General features: G+C 35.4%; 1 protein-coding gene and 2 long non-coding RNA genes across 8 annotated transcripts in view; 2 read left to right on the top strand and 1 right to left on the bottom strand.

Moving 5' to 3' along the window:
• LOC123901491 (nucleobase-ascorbate transporter 6-like) overlaps positions 1 to 14,267 on the bottom strand; it is a 69,608-nt gene that overhangs the window by 7,793 nt on the left and 47,548 nt on the right. The gene's annotated exons all lie outside the window — the stretch shown is intronic.
• LOC123901497 lies at positions 1,252 to 4,024 on the top strand. Of its 2 annotated transcripts, none has more exons than XR_006806893.1 (3): positions 1,252 to 1,683; positions 2,003 to 2,443; positions 3,914 to 4,024. It is a non-coding gene; the product is annotated as an uncharacterized LOC123901497 (long non-coding RNA). The 2 variants fall into 2 exon arrangements; XR_006806894.1 differs by having other exon boundaries at positions 1,256 to 1,683; positions 2,327 to 2,443.
• LOC123901498 lies at positions 4,891 to 5,983 on the top strand. 2 transcript variants are annotated; one of them, XR_006806896.1, is made up of 5 exons: positions 4,891 to 4,955; positions 5,071 to 5,122; positions 5,214 to 5,481; positions 5,639 to 5,743; positions 5,857 to 5,983. It is a non-coding gene; the product is annotated as an uncharacterized LOC123901498 (long non-coding RNA). The 2 variants fall into 2 exon arrangements; XR_006806895.1 differs by having other exon boundaries at positions 4,913 to 5,122.

Genomic DNA, 14,267 nt, shown 5'->3' with positions numbered 1-14,267 from the left:
AATGAAGATGTGTAAACTAAAAGAATGGAACAAATGGTTTGTTTTGGAAGTTAAAAAGAGTTTTTTTTTTTTTTAAAAAAAAAGTTGGTTTTGGAAGTTAGAGTGTGAAAAAAAAAACAATACTAAGAGAAGGGTATTTATGGTATTTAAAAAAAAAGCTACACCAAAAGAAATGTTTTCCCTTTATTATTGTTATAGATTATAGATATATTAACTATTTTTGTTATTAATAACAATAACAATATGACTATAGACGTGGGCAGTTGGGATAATAAGATATGTGTTGTTTCAAAATGTGAAGGCCTGCCTAGGTTAGAAGTAAAATTATAACTCTTCCTCCTATTTTTGTGATAGCATGAGTTCCACTCCTCACTCCACTAATCCCTAATAGTTAGGAAAGTAGTTATTATATGAGTATTAAGTTCTCTCATTTAATCATTCATACATCACGCTCTTAGAAAAACAAAAGAAAAGATTCAGATAGAAAACACAAAGAGAGTTATTAGAAAGAAAAAGGTGAATCAAGAAAAAGATTAAATGGTAGGAGTCTACACTTAAGCCAACACCACAAGTGTATACTTAGCGAAGCAAAGACCACTGTGTGAATTAAAAGTTGTTGCTATTAAGGTAAGAGGGTCCTCCGTTGTTTGTTTATTATAATTATACATATGTTTAAGTGATCTTTATGGTGTGTGTAAATGACATATGAATTCTTGTGATATGCATGAGTTTATTTTATTGTTAACCTTGATTAATTATGTCTTTTGATTTGGTGATTGGGGTTATCAATGATGTATCTGGTTGGTGATTGGGGTTATCATTGGGGGAGATCTTGTTTCTAAACCAGTGTTGGAACAAGACCATTTTGATTAATTACTCGGTGGAGTAATTTTTGGTGTGACTAACTTAGTGGTGATAGGGTTCATACATTCATTGGTGACGGTGTGGTTCGGAATAATACCCAATGGTGGGGTACCGAACCTTAATACCCAACCGTGGGGTATTTATGTCCAATGGTGGGACACTGTCCAATGGTGGGACAATTTACTCTGCGGAGCAGTGATATCCGGATCATATAAGGTGCATTAGAGTATCATATAGACTAACCTCTAGGATTTGGTGGGCCATTGGAGGGTGTAACCATGGTGTGATGCGGTAAGTGATTGATATCTACTTGTTTTATTAGTGATAATTTATGATCATTCGGCATGTATCACTACCAGAAAAAACGCACACAGCGACAGACAATTTGAGGCACTAGCAAGTGAACCGCCGCCGATCTTATCAATGCCGACGGTTACTGCGGCTTCATTCAACCGCCTTTGTTGTTCGTGAATCTCGGCGGTTTTAGTGTGTATTGCGGCTGCGGTTTTAGTGCATACCGCGGCGGCTAATTATTTCCACTTATTTCTCGGTTCAAGTTTCACCGTTCCAAATCCCTAAATCTGTGATTCTCACTCACAAGCTTCATTCCCTAAATCTGCGATTCTCACTCCACAAGCTCCAATCCGTAAATCTCTCAAAGCTAGTTCAGATTCATCTCAAGCTTCATTCAAATTTGTTATTCAACCTCTCAAGCTTCGATGAACCTTCAAGCTTCGGGTTCAACATTTAGATTCAGGCTTTGTTGAACCTTCAATCTTCAATCTCCATTCAAATTCAAATTCAATCTTCAAAATCCAGGTTCAATTTCTCATTAGATTGTTTTTTCATCATTTGGTTTCATAAATTGGTAATTTAGGTTATTGGTTTGTACAAAACATACAATTAATGGATATTACTTAATTTTTGTATGTAATTTGCTTATTTTTCATAACTGTTTAGGGTTATATATAATATACTTCTTGTTTCACTACCAAATTAGAGTGATATATAAATCACGTCTTTCTTAGATCTACAAATTAAAGGTATAATTGTAACATAAACATAAAGTAGGACTCATAATAATAAAGTTGTGATTCATATACGATACTGTTGAATAAATTTAACTGTTTCTGAGCAGATTAAGCTCAACCTTGTTTTTGAGCAGATAAAGCTCAACCTTGTTTCTGAGCAGATAAGTTATAATCAGTAACTCTGTGCTAACTAGCCGTCTATTTCGGTTTGTCAACTTTCAATTATTTATATAAGCAATTCTGGAGAGCTTAGGAAATAAGTTGAAATCGGTTTATGAACTTTTCATAAGTTGCTTCTATAAGCTCTCACAAGTGTTTATGCTGATAGATAAGCTCGAATAAGTCGATTGAAACAGACCTTTATATTGTAATATTCTTATGGTTTTGTGTTTGTCGATGTGATTTGTTTTTTGTCTTTTTGTTTGTGGAAGGAAATGCGATTGGAGTTATTCCTTATCGGATCCGTGTCAAAGAAGAGGATGGTGAACTCTTTGTTGTTGATGAAGTTAATAGCAACATTGTTCGAATCACCCCACCACTGTCTCAATGTATGGCTACTCTTGTTTGTTCTCTTGAGTTTATATTAGCTAATACTGTTGGTGTAAGCCCTAGAGGCCAATTATTTATAATTGCATGATACTTGTATTGGATAATTTACTTTTTGAATAAAGGCTTTTCTTTATTATGTTTATGTGTTAAATAATAATAGAGTCCCTAGAATAGTAAGTTCATTGTATGGAACGTTAAGTATGACTTAATCGTGAGATTCCATTAAATATAAGAACACTATTCTTAAACATATCCATAGTCAAGCTTTATTGTGAAATGGGATAACGTTAAAGCATAAAGACTATTATGTTGGTAGACTGATGATCATATCTCACTGATCATGGATAATGAGTTATCAAGTCTTCACATAGATATAAATGTTAAGGGTAACTTTATATCGGATTGACCCACCATGAGAATACTACATAGAGTGTTATGAAATGTCATAAGTTTTCTCATAGTGATAAAAGGTGTATTCCACCCTTCGACCTGAAACCACTATGTACCCTAGATGCAGGAGTGTAATACCTTGTTGCCATTCAAACGTTATCCGTAACTGGATAATTATAAAGTTGGTTGATGGGTATCTCACGAATCATGCTGAGGGACATGAGTGACCTAGATGGAATTTGTCCCTCCTACATAACGGGAGATATGTCTATGGGCCCAATATTGAACTAGACAAGGATGACATACTATGCCTTGTGTTCAATATAGACATGAGGGCAAAAGGGTAATTGTGCACAAGATATTTATCACGAAAAGGTTAGTCAGATCACGTGACATTCCTATGACTTGGGTAACAGTGATGTGTTGCTAGATACCGCTCACTGTTTATAATATTACGATTAATATTATTGCCAACGTCATAAGAACCTACAGGGTCACACACATAAGGACAGTTAAGAAGGAAAAAAAATAAGTAAGACTTATTGCGGGGGTGCAGTTAGTGACAAACGGATATTGGGCTTGAGAAGCCCAATTTCGTGTAAACTAAAGACCTCATAAGAAACTCTATAAATAGAGCCTTATGAAGTTCAGAAATCACGTTTTACAAACCCTAACTGAATTTAGAGAAATTCTGAATTTCTTTAAACCCTAAACCGCACAAAATTCCCTCAGCCTTCATCCAAGAACAGCTAGCACTGTGAGATCGAAGGTTCCTGTTCGTGTGGACTAAGTGGAGGTGCTGCAAGTGCGGTGCTTGTGATCAAGAAAAGCGGCCACGAATTTGTTCTTCAAAGGTAATATTCTAGACCTGATCATGCTCTTTCACAAGAATCCATTGATGGGAAATTTTAATTTTAAAAATTCCGCTGCGTTTATAAAAGTGTTTTATGAAACGATTTCCCAACAAATACCGTTTATAGATGAAAATTATATAGTAAGTAAAATTTTGGATTAATTAAAAATTAGAATGATTTGATTTTCATCCACTTATCTTACGAATTATGTTTATGGTATTGCAGATAGTCGAGGAAGATTGGTAGCTGGGTCATTTCAGGGATACACTGATCATGTGGATGGAAAACCTAGTGATGCTCGGTTTAATCATCCCAAAGGTATATCTATGGATGATAAAGGGAATGTTTATGTTGCTGATACTCAGAATCTTGCCATCAAAAAAATCGGAGATTCTGGTATGTGTTTATTTAGCTACAAGGATTCGGATCTATATAGGACTATTAAGGTGTATTTCAGTATTTGTATTGTTACCGATCTTTGTAAATAATTTTTAGGTGTGACAACCATCGCTGGAGAAAAGTCAAATGTTGTTGGCTATAGAGATGGACCGGGTGAAGATGCTAAGTTCTCAAATGATTTCGATGTGGTATATATTCGACCAACCTATTCCTTGTTAGTCATTGACAGAGGAAATGCTGCCCTTCGGAAAATTATTCTTGACCAAGATGACTGTGATTACCAATCAAGTTCAATTTCAATTACAGATTTAAATTCTTATCTCATGTTTGCTATGCTTGTATCACACTTTGTGGACTACTACGAAAATCAACGTTCTTGCTACGATGATTTACATGCATTTCGGTCATGTCATATTTTTGTTGAGTTAGGAAGGGTAGTGTAATATAACTGGACTGGAATTGAAGTAAAAGGATGATACCTTTATATTGACAGAACCCACAATCTCTGAATTAGTATCATGGTAACAATATACATGTGATCATGAAAAACATTAAATGAATAGTACAAACTCTCTCGCTATAGTTATCGAGAGATCTGGGCTCTGGCTCTTACCTGATTTCCATTCCAAAAACGAAGGACTTCTCTTGTAGTTATGCATGATGCATCAATAAGCCTTTTGAAACCCCTTCCATAAAAAATTCTATTATAATCACAACATATCATCTTCATTCAAATTATATTAATGTGATTTTTCACCTTTCAATTACCCTACAAATTTGGCATAACCATACAATGTATTCATATCCTGTTATAGATGCATTTAATTCATGGCTAAATCTGGTCCATGAGACAGAACCCAAAGCAATTGTGAGTAGGGCACTAACTCCTTTTCTTGTAGTTTTCCTCTTTCTCAATAGTTTTCAACAGTTGTCCTGATTCATGCTTTATCTTTGTGAATCCAATCCATATTTTTTAAACTCAGACTTAACAAAGACAATTCTTACGGTTAATTACGAGCCTAAGGATGCAATTGGGTAAGCTACTCTTTTTTTTACCTAATGCTATTGTGCTATTAATTAGTCTGGCTTGATCATGAATAAGGTTTGCTTGCTGCATATTTTACAGGACCGGAATTTTCTGGTTTCTGAAAAATTGCTTGACACTGAATGTTTTGAAGGAAAAGCCCAAGAAAAGCTTCTTCAACTTTTTCAAACATCCAGAAGTCCTTGAATGTTCTAAAGACATTGATGAAGATGTTGTATGGCGTGTTATCTATATAAATTCAAGGCTTAATTTCGCAAGAAAAGCTTCCTACTATAGCTTGAACAATTTAATTTATTTTGTAACAGATTGAGGAACTTCAATATCAGCTGGAATACGACTATGCCATTGGGTAATCTTAATTGCATTCACTTGTTGTGTAAGCTATGTGTCCAACATGTATCATGCTTATAGTATCACTGATACTGATGTTGCTTTTTTGAATTTTTATGCTTTTATGGAATTTTTTTAATAAGATAATTACATGTGTTGTGTCATGGTTTACTAAGGAGGAGGCTGCTCATGGAAAGGAGTTTAGATTCATGGATTCTTCTGACAAGGAGGAAGAGACATGACTGGATATGCATGATGAACCATGGATGAATCATGAACGGGTAACAAATTTTGAGTAGTCATTTCAATGGATATCATTTCTCTATGAAATAACTACTTGGTAAAATACTGGTTTTTACTTTATTCTTTGCTTAGTTAACCGTTTTCTTTGCAGTCGAAGAAACACTTTCAGCCAAGAAAAAGTCACCGTCTTGTATCAGTGAACTTGGTGGGTAATAAAGTTCCACTTTATGGAGCTGGATCAACCATAATGGTGTCGCAAACCGGCAGTGTTGAAGTTGCACTTTATGCCCTTGTGTTTAAATTGTAACTTAAAATTGTATAATTAAAAGTTTATGAGTATTATTTTTGCTTGAGGATCCATTTGCAAGAGAAGTTTCTGAATCAATTTGTGTATTTTACTCTTATGAGTCTTGTGCAAATAAATGCATGTACATCTTTATATACATAAAATGAGGTAAAGCTCATAAAAAATGCATGTACATCTTTATATACATAAAATGAGGTAAAACTCATAAAAAATTCAGTGTGTAAAGTAAATAATTCAAGTTATGAATGTAGATTTTTTTTTAATGGTATACAATTCTTAGACTGTAGGGCTTTTTTGTTTTTATTTTAGAATTTTCATAAAATGAAAAGAAAAAAAAATTGATTTTTTTTTTTGAAAAAAACATTTTTTTTTTTGTGGGAAAAATTATTTTGTGGCGGTTATAACTGACACTAAGAGCTCAATTTTTTATTTTAAAAAATATATATAGCGACGGTTAGGAACTGCCGCACAATCAATACAACCGACGCTAAGGTCGGTGCGGCGGTTATTCCGACGGTTTACTTGAACCGCCGCTGTATGCCGTAGCGAAGCTGCTTGTTGCGTCAGTCGTCCAACCGCTGCAACAGTCATTTAGCGACGGAAAAAACCGACGCTAATGCTTTTTTTTTGTGGTCGTCGCTTGCCTATTTTTTTGTAGTGTATATATACTTGACTTATGTTTTCCTATGTTTTGGAGAGACCCTCACTATAAATTTGGTCAGGTTACTGATCCAGTTGATCAGAGTTGCGAGCAGAAACGTGGTGACGTATAGTTGAGGCTCCGAGATTGGGGATGTTGGTGTTAGTCTTGTCTAGATATTCACACAAGTGTTCAGAGTTATGACTAGCTATAGGTTGAGTGTTTGGGTGGTAAAAGGTCAAGATTCTTGACTTGGGAATTTACTTTTCAGTTAGAATTTAAATTAATCTCTTGTACTAATTGCTATTTCGATTTATTACTTTTGAGAAAGTTATTATAACATTTAATAATTATTTTTATTAACGAGATTTATAATTCTATTTTCTTTATTTGAAAAAAAAAATCGTCTTTTGCTTAAAATTTCGTTAAATAATGTATGAAAATTTGGGATGTTACAGTTGGTATCAGAGCAGTTCGATCTAGTTCGGACTGTGTGGTTGGTTGGGAATTTGTGTGAGTCGTGTTAGTGCTGGCCATGTCCTCGGAATTCCTCAAGAGATGGTGTACGTTTAGTTACACCACACAAACCTTGTTGATTGTTATCTTATTCGAAATTGTTATCTTATTCGAAATTGTGTGTGCTCTAAGCACATATGCGTGAGTTTTGATCACATTTTAAAATAAGTCGAGTTAATCCATGATGTATCATTATTAAGAACTAATTTTCTCTAGTTACGGTTTCGAGGATGAAACTATTTTAGGAGAGTAGAATGTAACACCCCGCAGTTTCGAGGACGAAACTATTTTAGAAGGGTAGAATGTAAAACCTCGATATTTTACGCGGCTTATATATTTAAATATTGTATCGTTGTTGAATTGAAAATATTTTATTTATAATTTACCCAATGATAGTATTATTTTATAAATGTTTTTTTTTGTTGTTATGTGCTTAAATTCTCGTTCATGATTAATTAAATTATATCTTTGTTTTTGTATAGCAACAATCCATAGGAATATTATTTATTTTAAGAGTACTTATTTTTATTTTATAAATCAATGAGGTTAAGGGAATGACTAAGTTAGTATTTAATTTGAGTATGTGGACCAATAGCTACATTATAGCAACAAGAAGATAGAGATACTAAAGGAGTTACTATATGTAGTGCGACATGATTAACAAATCCATCATTCATTATTTCTTCTTATTATTATTTTCATTATTATAATATATTAATTATTTTTGTTATTAATAACAATAACAATATGACTATAGACGTGGGCAGTTGGGATAACTCTTCCTCCTATTTTTGTGATAGCATGAGTTCCACTCCTCACTCCACTAATCCCTATTAGTTAGGAAAATAGTTATTATATGAGTATTAGGTTCTCTCATTTAATCATTCACACATCACGCTCTTAGAAAAACAAAAGAAAAGATTCAGATAGAAAACACAAAGAGAGTTAATAGAAAGAATGATGACGGATCGTCACACTCTTTAATCCATGCCTATTTTAGTAGGTTTTAAGTAATAAATTCAAGAGAAATCTATTCATAAGCATGATTACTTGTTATCTAAGAAAGTAGGAAAATTTGCAGGAAAATACAGATATATGCTACGCTGGGGGCGTGGAAGAGCCACGCGCAGCGTAGAGAGCTGCATCAGAGAAGACCCATTTTTACTTGAATTACGCCCGACGTGGGACATCATCACGCGCGGCGTAATTTGTAACACCCAAACCCGTTATTTAATTAACTCTGCCTTTATAAAATCTTTTTCGAAAATACGCAGCGGAAAATTGAAAATATGATTATAAAGCGCTGGTTTGAATATCACAAACTTCATTCAAAGATAATACTAAATACATTTATCTAGTAAAATATTCGAATGAACTAAAACCAAAACCTCGCATCGAACGATGCGTTATTAGTTATACAAAACGGATACTTTTCAAATGAAAGCTTAAGACCAACAGAGTATACTAAGAGGACTACATGCATATACATATAAAAACCCCTTTTTCCCGTGTCTCAATCAGAGCAGAGCTTCACCATTGCACTCGGACGAGGCTAACACATAACCTGTCAACCTGGACCCCCAAAGGTCCAGCAATTAACACAAAGCAGAGAGTTAGAAAACATAAACATAAATATAAGTGTGAGTAGTATACTACACACTCCACACGCTATCATACATTTCTAACTCACGCACATACATCGTCAAATACGACTACCAATTAATCATCCATTTACAAACACACCAATCATATAGTTTCACGTCTTCTCGGACACTACCAAAGTGTACATTTTATAGTCATGACGGACTCTACACTTGTTCATTTTATAGTCATGACGGACTCTACATTTGTTCATTTTATAGTCATGACGGACTCTACTCATATACCAAGACATGGCAACAATCACAGTATACGATGCTCCCAACATCACTTAGCCTCCACCGACTTTTTCCATTCCATAAATAATTTTCCAATTGCTACAAAACATCTCTGATACTTACTTCAAGCATCACTTCCAAATTCTCAACACACATTTTCCAAACACAACAATTACTTATGTGTGAGATAGTCCTTTCCGCAAATTCTTACTTGACATAAGTCACTTTCTTACGTCTCTCTAATACTCGTGCTTGACACGTTTCCAAAGGCTAACTTTCTTATCCCCAAACATCCAAAGATAACACTTCGCACTTAGCTTCTCATCAACCTCTAAGGTTTCATCCAATCTTAGACACTAGTTGTCTGATTATCGTCCAAATGGATTCATTTTCCTTCCTCTATAAACTTCTTATGAAATCCTTCGATTTGTTATCTCACTTCCATCTTGGAATAACTCTACTACTTGTACAATCCACTACCACTCGATAACTTAACAAGTATACCAATTTCTAACACGGTATTTCTTAATTCCATTCTCATCTACTTCTGAGAATTCACTTCTTTTTCCTTGGTTAAATAACACTAACGGTTCTCCAACCTTCACATCTATTTTCTAAGCTTCTCAAATCTTTCCAAGAAATGACTACTCGGTTCTAACACACTCAGCCGCTATAAATCCTTCCTAGGCTCTTCTCGATCACCTAGTAATTCCATATTTAATCTCAGCTACTATCAAAAGTTGATTTCCAAACAACCATGATCTCCGTCTTGTTGATTCCAACACAACTCTCATCAGATTCCTCTGAAAACTTTTCATCAACAAAGCTTCCATCTTTATCACTCTTCCTCCTCTTTGAGGATGAACCATCAAGTGAAAGACAACCAAACAATGGAACATTCTTGCTACGAGTTCCGCTAGAAACACCACCAGTCCCACTTATTGTAATCGGGTTTTCAGTTCCCTAACCACACCTTCAATCCTTGACATCAATCTCCCACTTAACTTAACCCTCAAGGTACCCACCATTCGCATACTCGTCGTATGATCATCACTAGGTTTTCTTACCCTCGACGCACACGTCTTCTCCGTTTCCCAGCAACGGTGTTCACTTATCATTCAATCTGCTCCATCGTTCCCCAATGGCCACATTCTCCCTACGGCTAAACAACTTCATTCCGACTCACTCCGAAATGATCATCTGATACTTCCTCCAAAATATTCTTCAAATAAGAACTCCACTTCGAACGACGCTACTCAATCTTAAACAATCCACTTCAAGAACATCTCAATTCGTCCTTATTTCTCGCGTTCGAAACATCTTGGAGAGACAAAATCTTCTCCCCCACTTATCTCAACCCCACCTTTATACTTCCACTAGAACATCCGGTGTAAGCACCTAACCGTCCTATCGATTCCAAATCTATTCCTCCCAAGAGAAATCTAATACCGACAGCATTCACATGCATGTCGTATGCAAAGGGTAAACATAAGGTAAGATATCTAAGCATCTACTCAAACCCCCGGTGCAGTCCTCTTGACATACACACCACTACAAAATACATAAACACACTATTCCCATCTATGCTAATGTAACAACCTACGTAACAACTAGCATACATAATTACTACCACATGTCTATACATATATTTATAACTAAACTATATGTAAGACAATGAAACATCCATGTACACAAGACATCGAGTCAAGTACATGCATTACATTTCGTTTGTTCGCATACTTACAACATCTACTCAAACATGTATAAAACATAGCATGTTCTCAAACAAGTTCTCATCATGAGAATACATTCACATAGTTCAATTAAAGAACCACACTAAGTACTAGTAATCAATCTACCACATGTTATAAACAAACATATAACAACACACATTAGGATCTACTTACATCCTACTCCTTTCTCACTCTAGTGAAAAATTCATTTTCACTTACTCAAAAGAAAATAATCTTATGTTTTCAACAAAATCTTCATCACATGCAGTTTTACATCATGCTGGATCATTAACTATTAGCAATAAGCATCTACAAACCAAAAGTTCAAACCACACAAATTTTTAAAACTTTAAGCATAAAAATACTCAACCACTACTTGACTTGATAACTTATAACAATGATAAGTATCAATCGCATCAAGTACACACAACAAGAAAAGACAGACACAACTGGCACACACGCTCACTCGATCTGACTGCACAGAACGGCTCTGATTGACACATAACCTCACAGTCCGAAGACAACTGCTCTGATACCACTTTGTAACACCCAAACCCGTTATTTAATTAACTCTGCCTTTATAAAATCTTTTTCGAAAATACGCAGCGGAAAATTGAAAATATGATTATAAAGCGCTGGTTTGAATATCACAAACTTCATTCAAAGATAATACTAAATACATTTATCTAGTAAAATATTCGAATGAACTAAAACCAAAACCTCGCATCGAACGATGCGTTATTAGTTATACAAAACGGATACTTTTCAAATGAAAGCTTAAGACCAACAGAGTATACTAAGAGGACTACATGCATATACATATAAAAACCCCTTTTTCCCGTGTCTCAATCAGAGCAGAGCTTCACCATTGCACTCGGACGAGGCTAACACATAACCTGTCAACCTGGACCCCCAAAGGTCCAGCAATTAACACAAAGCAGAGAGTTAGAAAACATAAACATAAATATAAGTGTGAGTAGTATACTACACACTCCACACGCTATCATACATTTCTAACTCACGCACATACATCGTCAAATACGACTACCAATTAATCATCCATTTACAAACACACCAATCATATAGTTTCACGTCTTCTCGGACACTACCAAAGTGTACATTTTATAGTCATGACGGACTCTACACTTGTTCATTTTATAGTCATGACGGACTCTACATTTGTTCATTTTATAGTCATGACGGACTCTACTCATATACCAAGACATGGCAACAATCACAGTATACGATGCTCCCAACATCACTTAGCCTCCACCGACTTTTTCCATTCCATAAATAATTTTCCAATTGCTACAAAACATCTCTGATACTTACTTCAAGCATCACTTCCAAATTCTCAACACACATTTTCCAAACACAACAATTACTTATGTGTGAGATAGTCCTTTCCGCAAATTCTTACTTGACATAAGTCACTTTCTTACGTCTCTCTAATACTCGTGCTTGACACGTTTCCAAAGGCTAACTTTCTTATCCCCAAACATCCAAAGATAACACTTCGCACTTAGCTTCTCATCAACCTCTAAGGTTTCATCCAATCTTAGACACTAGTTGTCTGATTATCGTCCAAATGGATTCATTTTCCTTCCTCTATAAACTTCTTATGAAATCCTTCGATTTGTTATCTCACTTCCATCTTGGAATAACTCTACTACTTGTACAATCCACTACCACTCGATAACTTAACAAGTATACCAATTTCTAACACGGTATTTCTTAATTCCATTCTCATCTACTTCTGAGAATTCACTTCTTTTTCCTTGGTTAAATAACACTAACGGTTCTCCAACCTTCACATCTATTTTCTAAGCTTCTCAAATCTTTCCAAGAAATGACTACTCGGTTCTAACACACTCAGCCGCTATAAATCCTTCCTAGGCTCTTCTCGATCACCTAGTAATTCCATATTTAATCTCAGCTACTATCAAAAGTTGATTTCCAAACAACCATGATCTCCGTCTTGTTGATTCCAACACAACTCTCATCAGATTCCTCTGAAAACTTTTCATCAACAAAGCTTCCATCTTTATCACTCTTCCTCCTCTTTGAGGATGAACCATCAAGTGAAAGACAACCAAACAATGGAACATTCTTGCTACGAGTTCCGCTAGAAACACCACCAGTCCCACTTATTGTAATCGGGTTTTCAGTTCCCTAACCACACCTTCAATCCTTGACATCAATCTCCCACTTAACTTAACCCTCAAGGTACCCACCATTCGCATACTCGTCGTATGATCATCACTAGGTTTTCTTACCCTCGACGCACACGTCTTCTCCGTTTCCCAGCAACGGTGTTCACTTATCATTCAATCTGCTCCATCGTTCCCCAATGGCCACATTCTCCCTACGGCTAAACAACTTCATTCCGACTCACTCCGAAATGATCATCTGATACTTCCTCCAAAATATTCTTCAAATAAGAACTCCACTTCGAACGACGCTACTCAATCTTAAACAATCCACTTCAAGAACATCTCAATTCGTCCTTATTTCTCGCGTTCGAAACATCTTGGAGAGACAAAATCTTCTCCCCCACTTATCTCAACCCCACCTTTATACTTCCACTAGAACATCCGGTGTAAGCACCTAACCGTCCTATCGATTCCAAATCTATTCCTCCCAAGAGAAATCTAATACCGACAGCATTCACATGCATGTCGTATGCAAAGGGTAAACATAAGGTAAGATATCTAAGCATCTACTCAAACCCCCGGTGCAGTCCTCTTGACATACACACCACTACAAAATACATAAACACACTATTCCCATCTATGCTAATGTAACAACCTACGTAACAACTAGCATACATAATTACTACCACATGTCTATACATATATTTATAACTAAACTATATGTAAGACAATGAAACATCCATGTACACAAGACATCGAGTCAAGTACATGCATTACATTTCGTTTGTTCGCATACTTACAACATCTACTCAAACATGTATAAAACATAGCATGTTCTCAAACAAGTTCTCATCATGAGAATACATTCACATAGTTCAATTAAAGAACCACACTAAGTACTAGTAATCAATCTACCACATGTTATAAACAAACATATAACAACACACATTAGGATCTACTTACATCCTACTCCTTTCTCACTCTAGTGAAAAATTCATTTTCACTTACTCAAAAGAAAATAATCTTATGTTTTCAACAAAATCTTCATCACATGCAGTTTTACATCATGCTGGATCATTAACTATTAGCAATAAGCATCTACAAACCAAAAGTTCAAACCACACAAATTTTTAAAACTTTAAGCATAAAAATACTCAACCACTACTTGACTTGATAACTTATAACAATGATAAGTATCAATCGCATCAAGTACACACAACAAGAAAAGACAGACACAACTGGCACACACGCTCACTCGATCTGACTGCACAGAACGGCTCTGATTGACACATAACCTCACAGTCCGAAGACAACTGCTCTGATACCACTTTGTAAC

The sequence above is a fragment of the Trifolium pratense genome, unplaced genomic scaffold, assembly GCF_020283565.1.
Source record: "Trifolium pratense cultivar HEN17-A07 unplaced genomic scaffold, ARS_RC_1.1 scaffold_68, whole genome shotgun sequence".
NCBI classification, from domain to species: domain Eukaryota; kingdom Viridiplantae; phylum Streptophyta; class Magnoliopsida; order Fabales; family Fabaceae; genus Trifolium; species Trifolium pratense.
The sequence above is the reverse complement of the archived record's forward strand: the minus strand, read 5'-3'. Positions and strand labels throughout refer to the sequence as shown.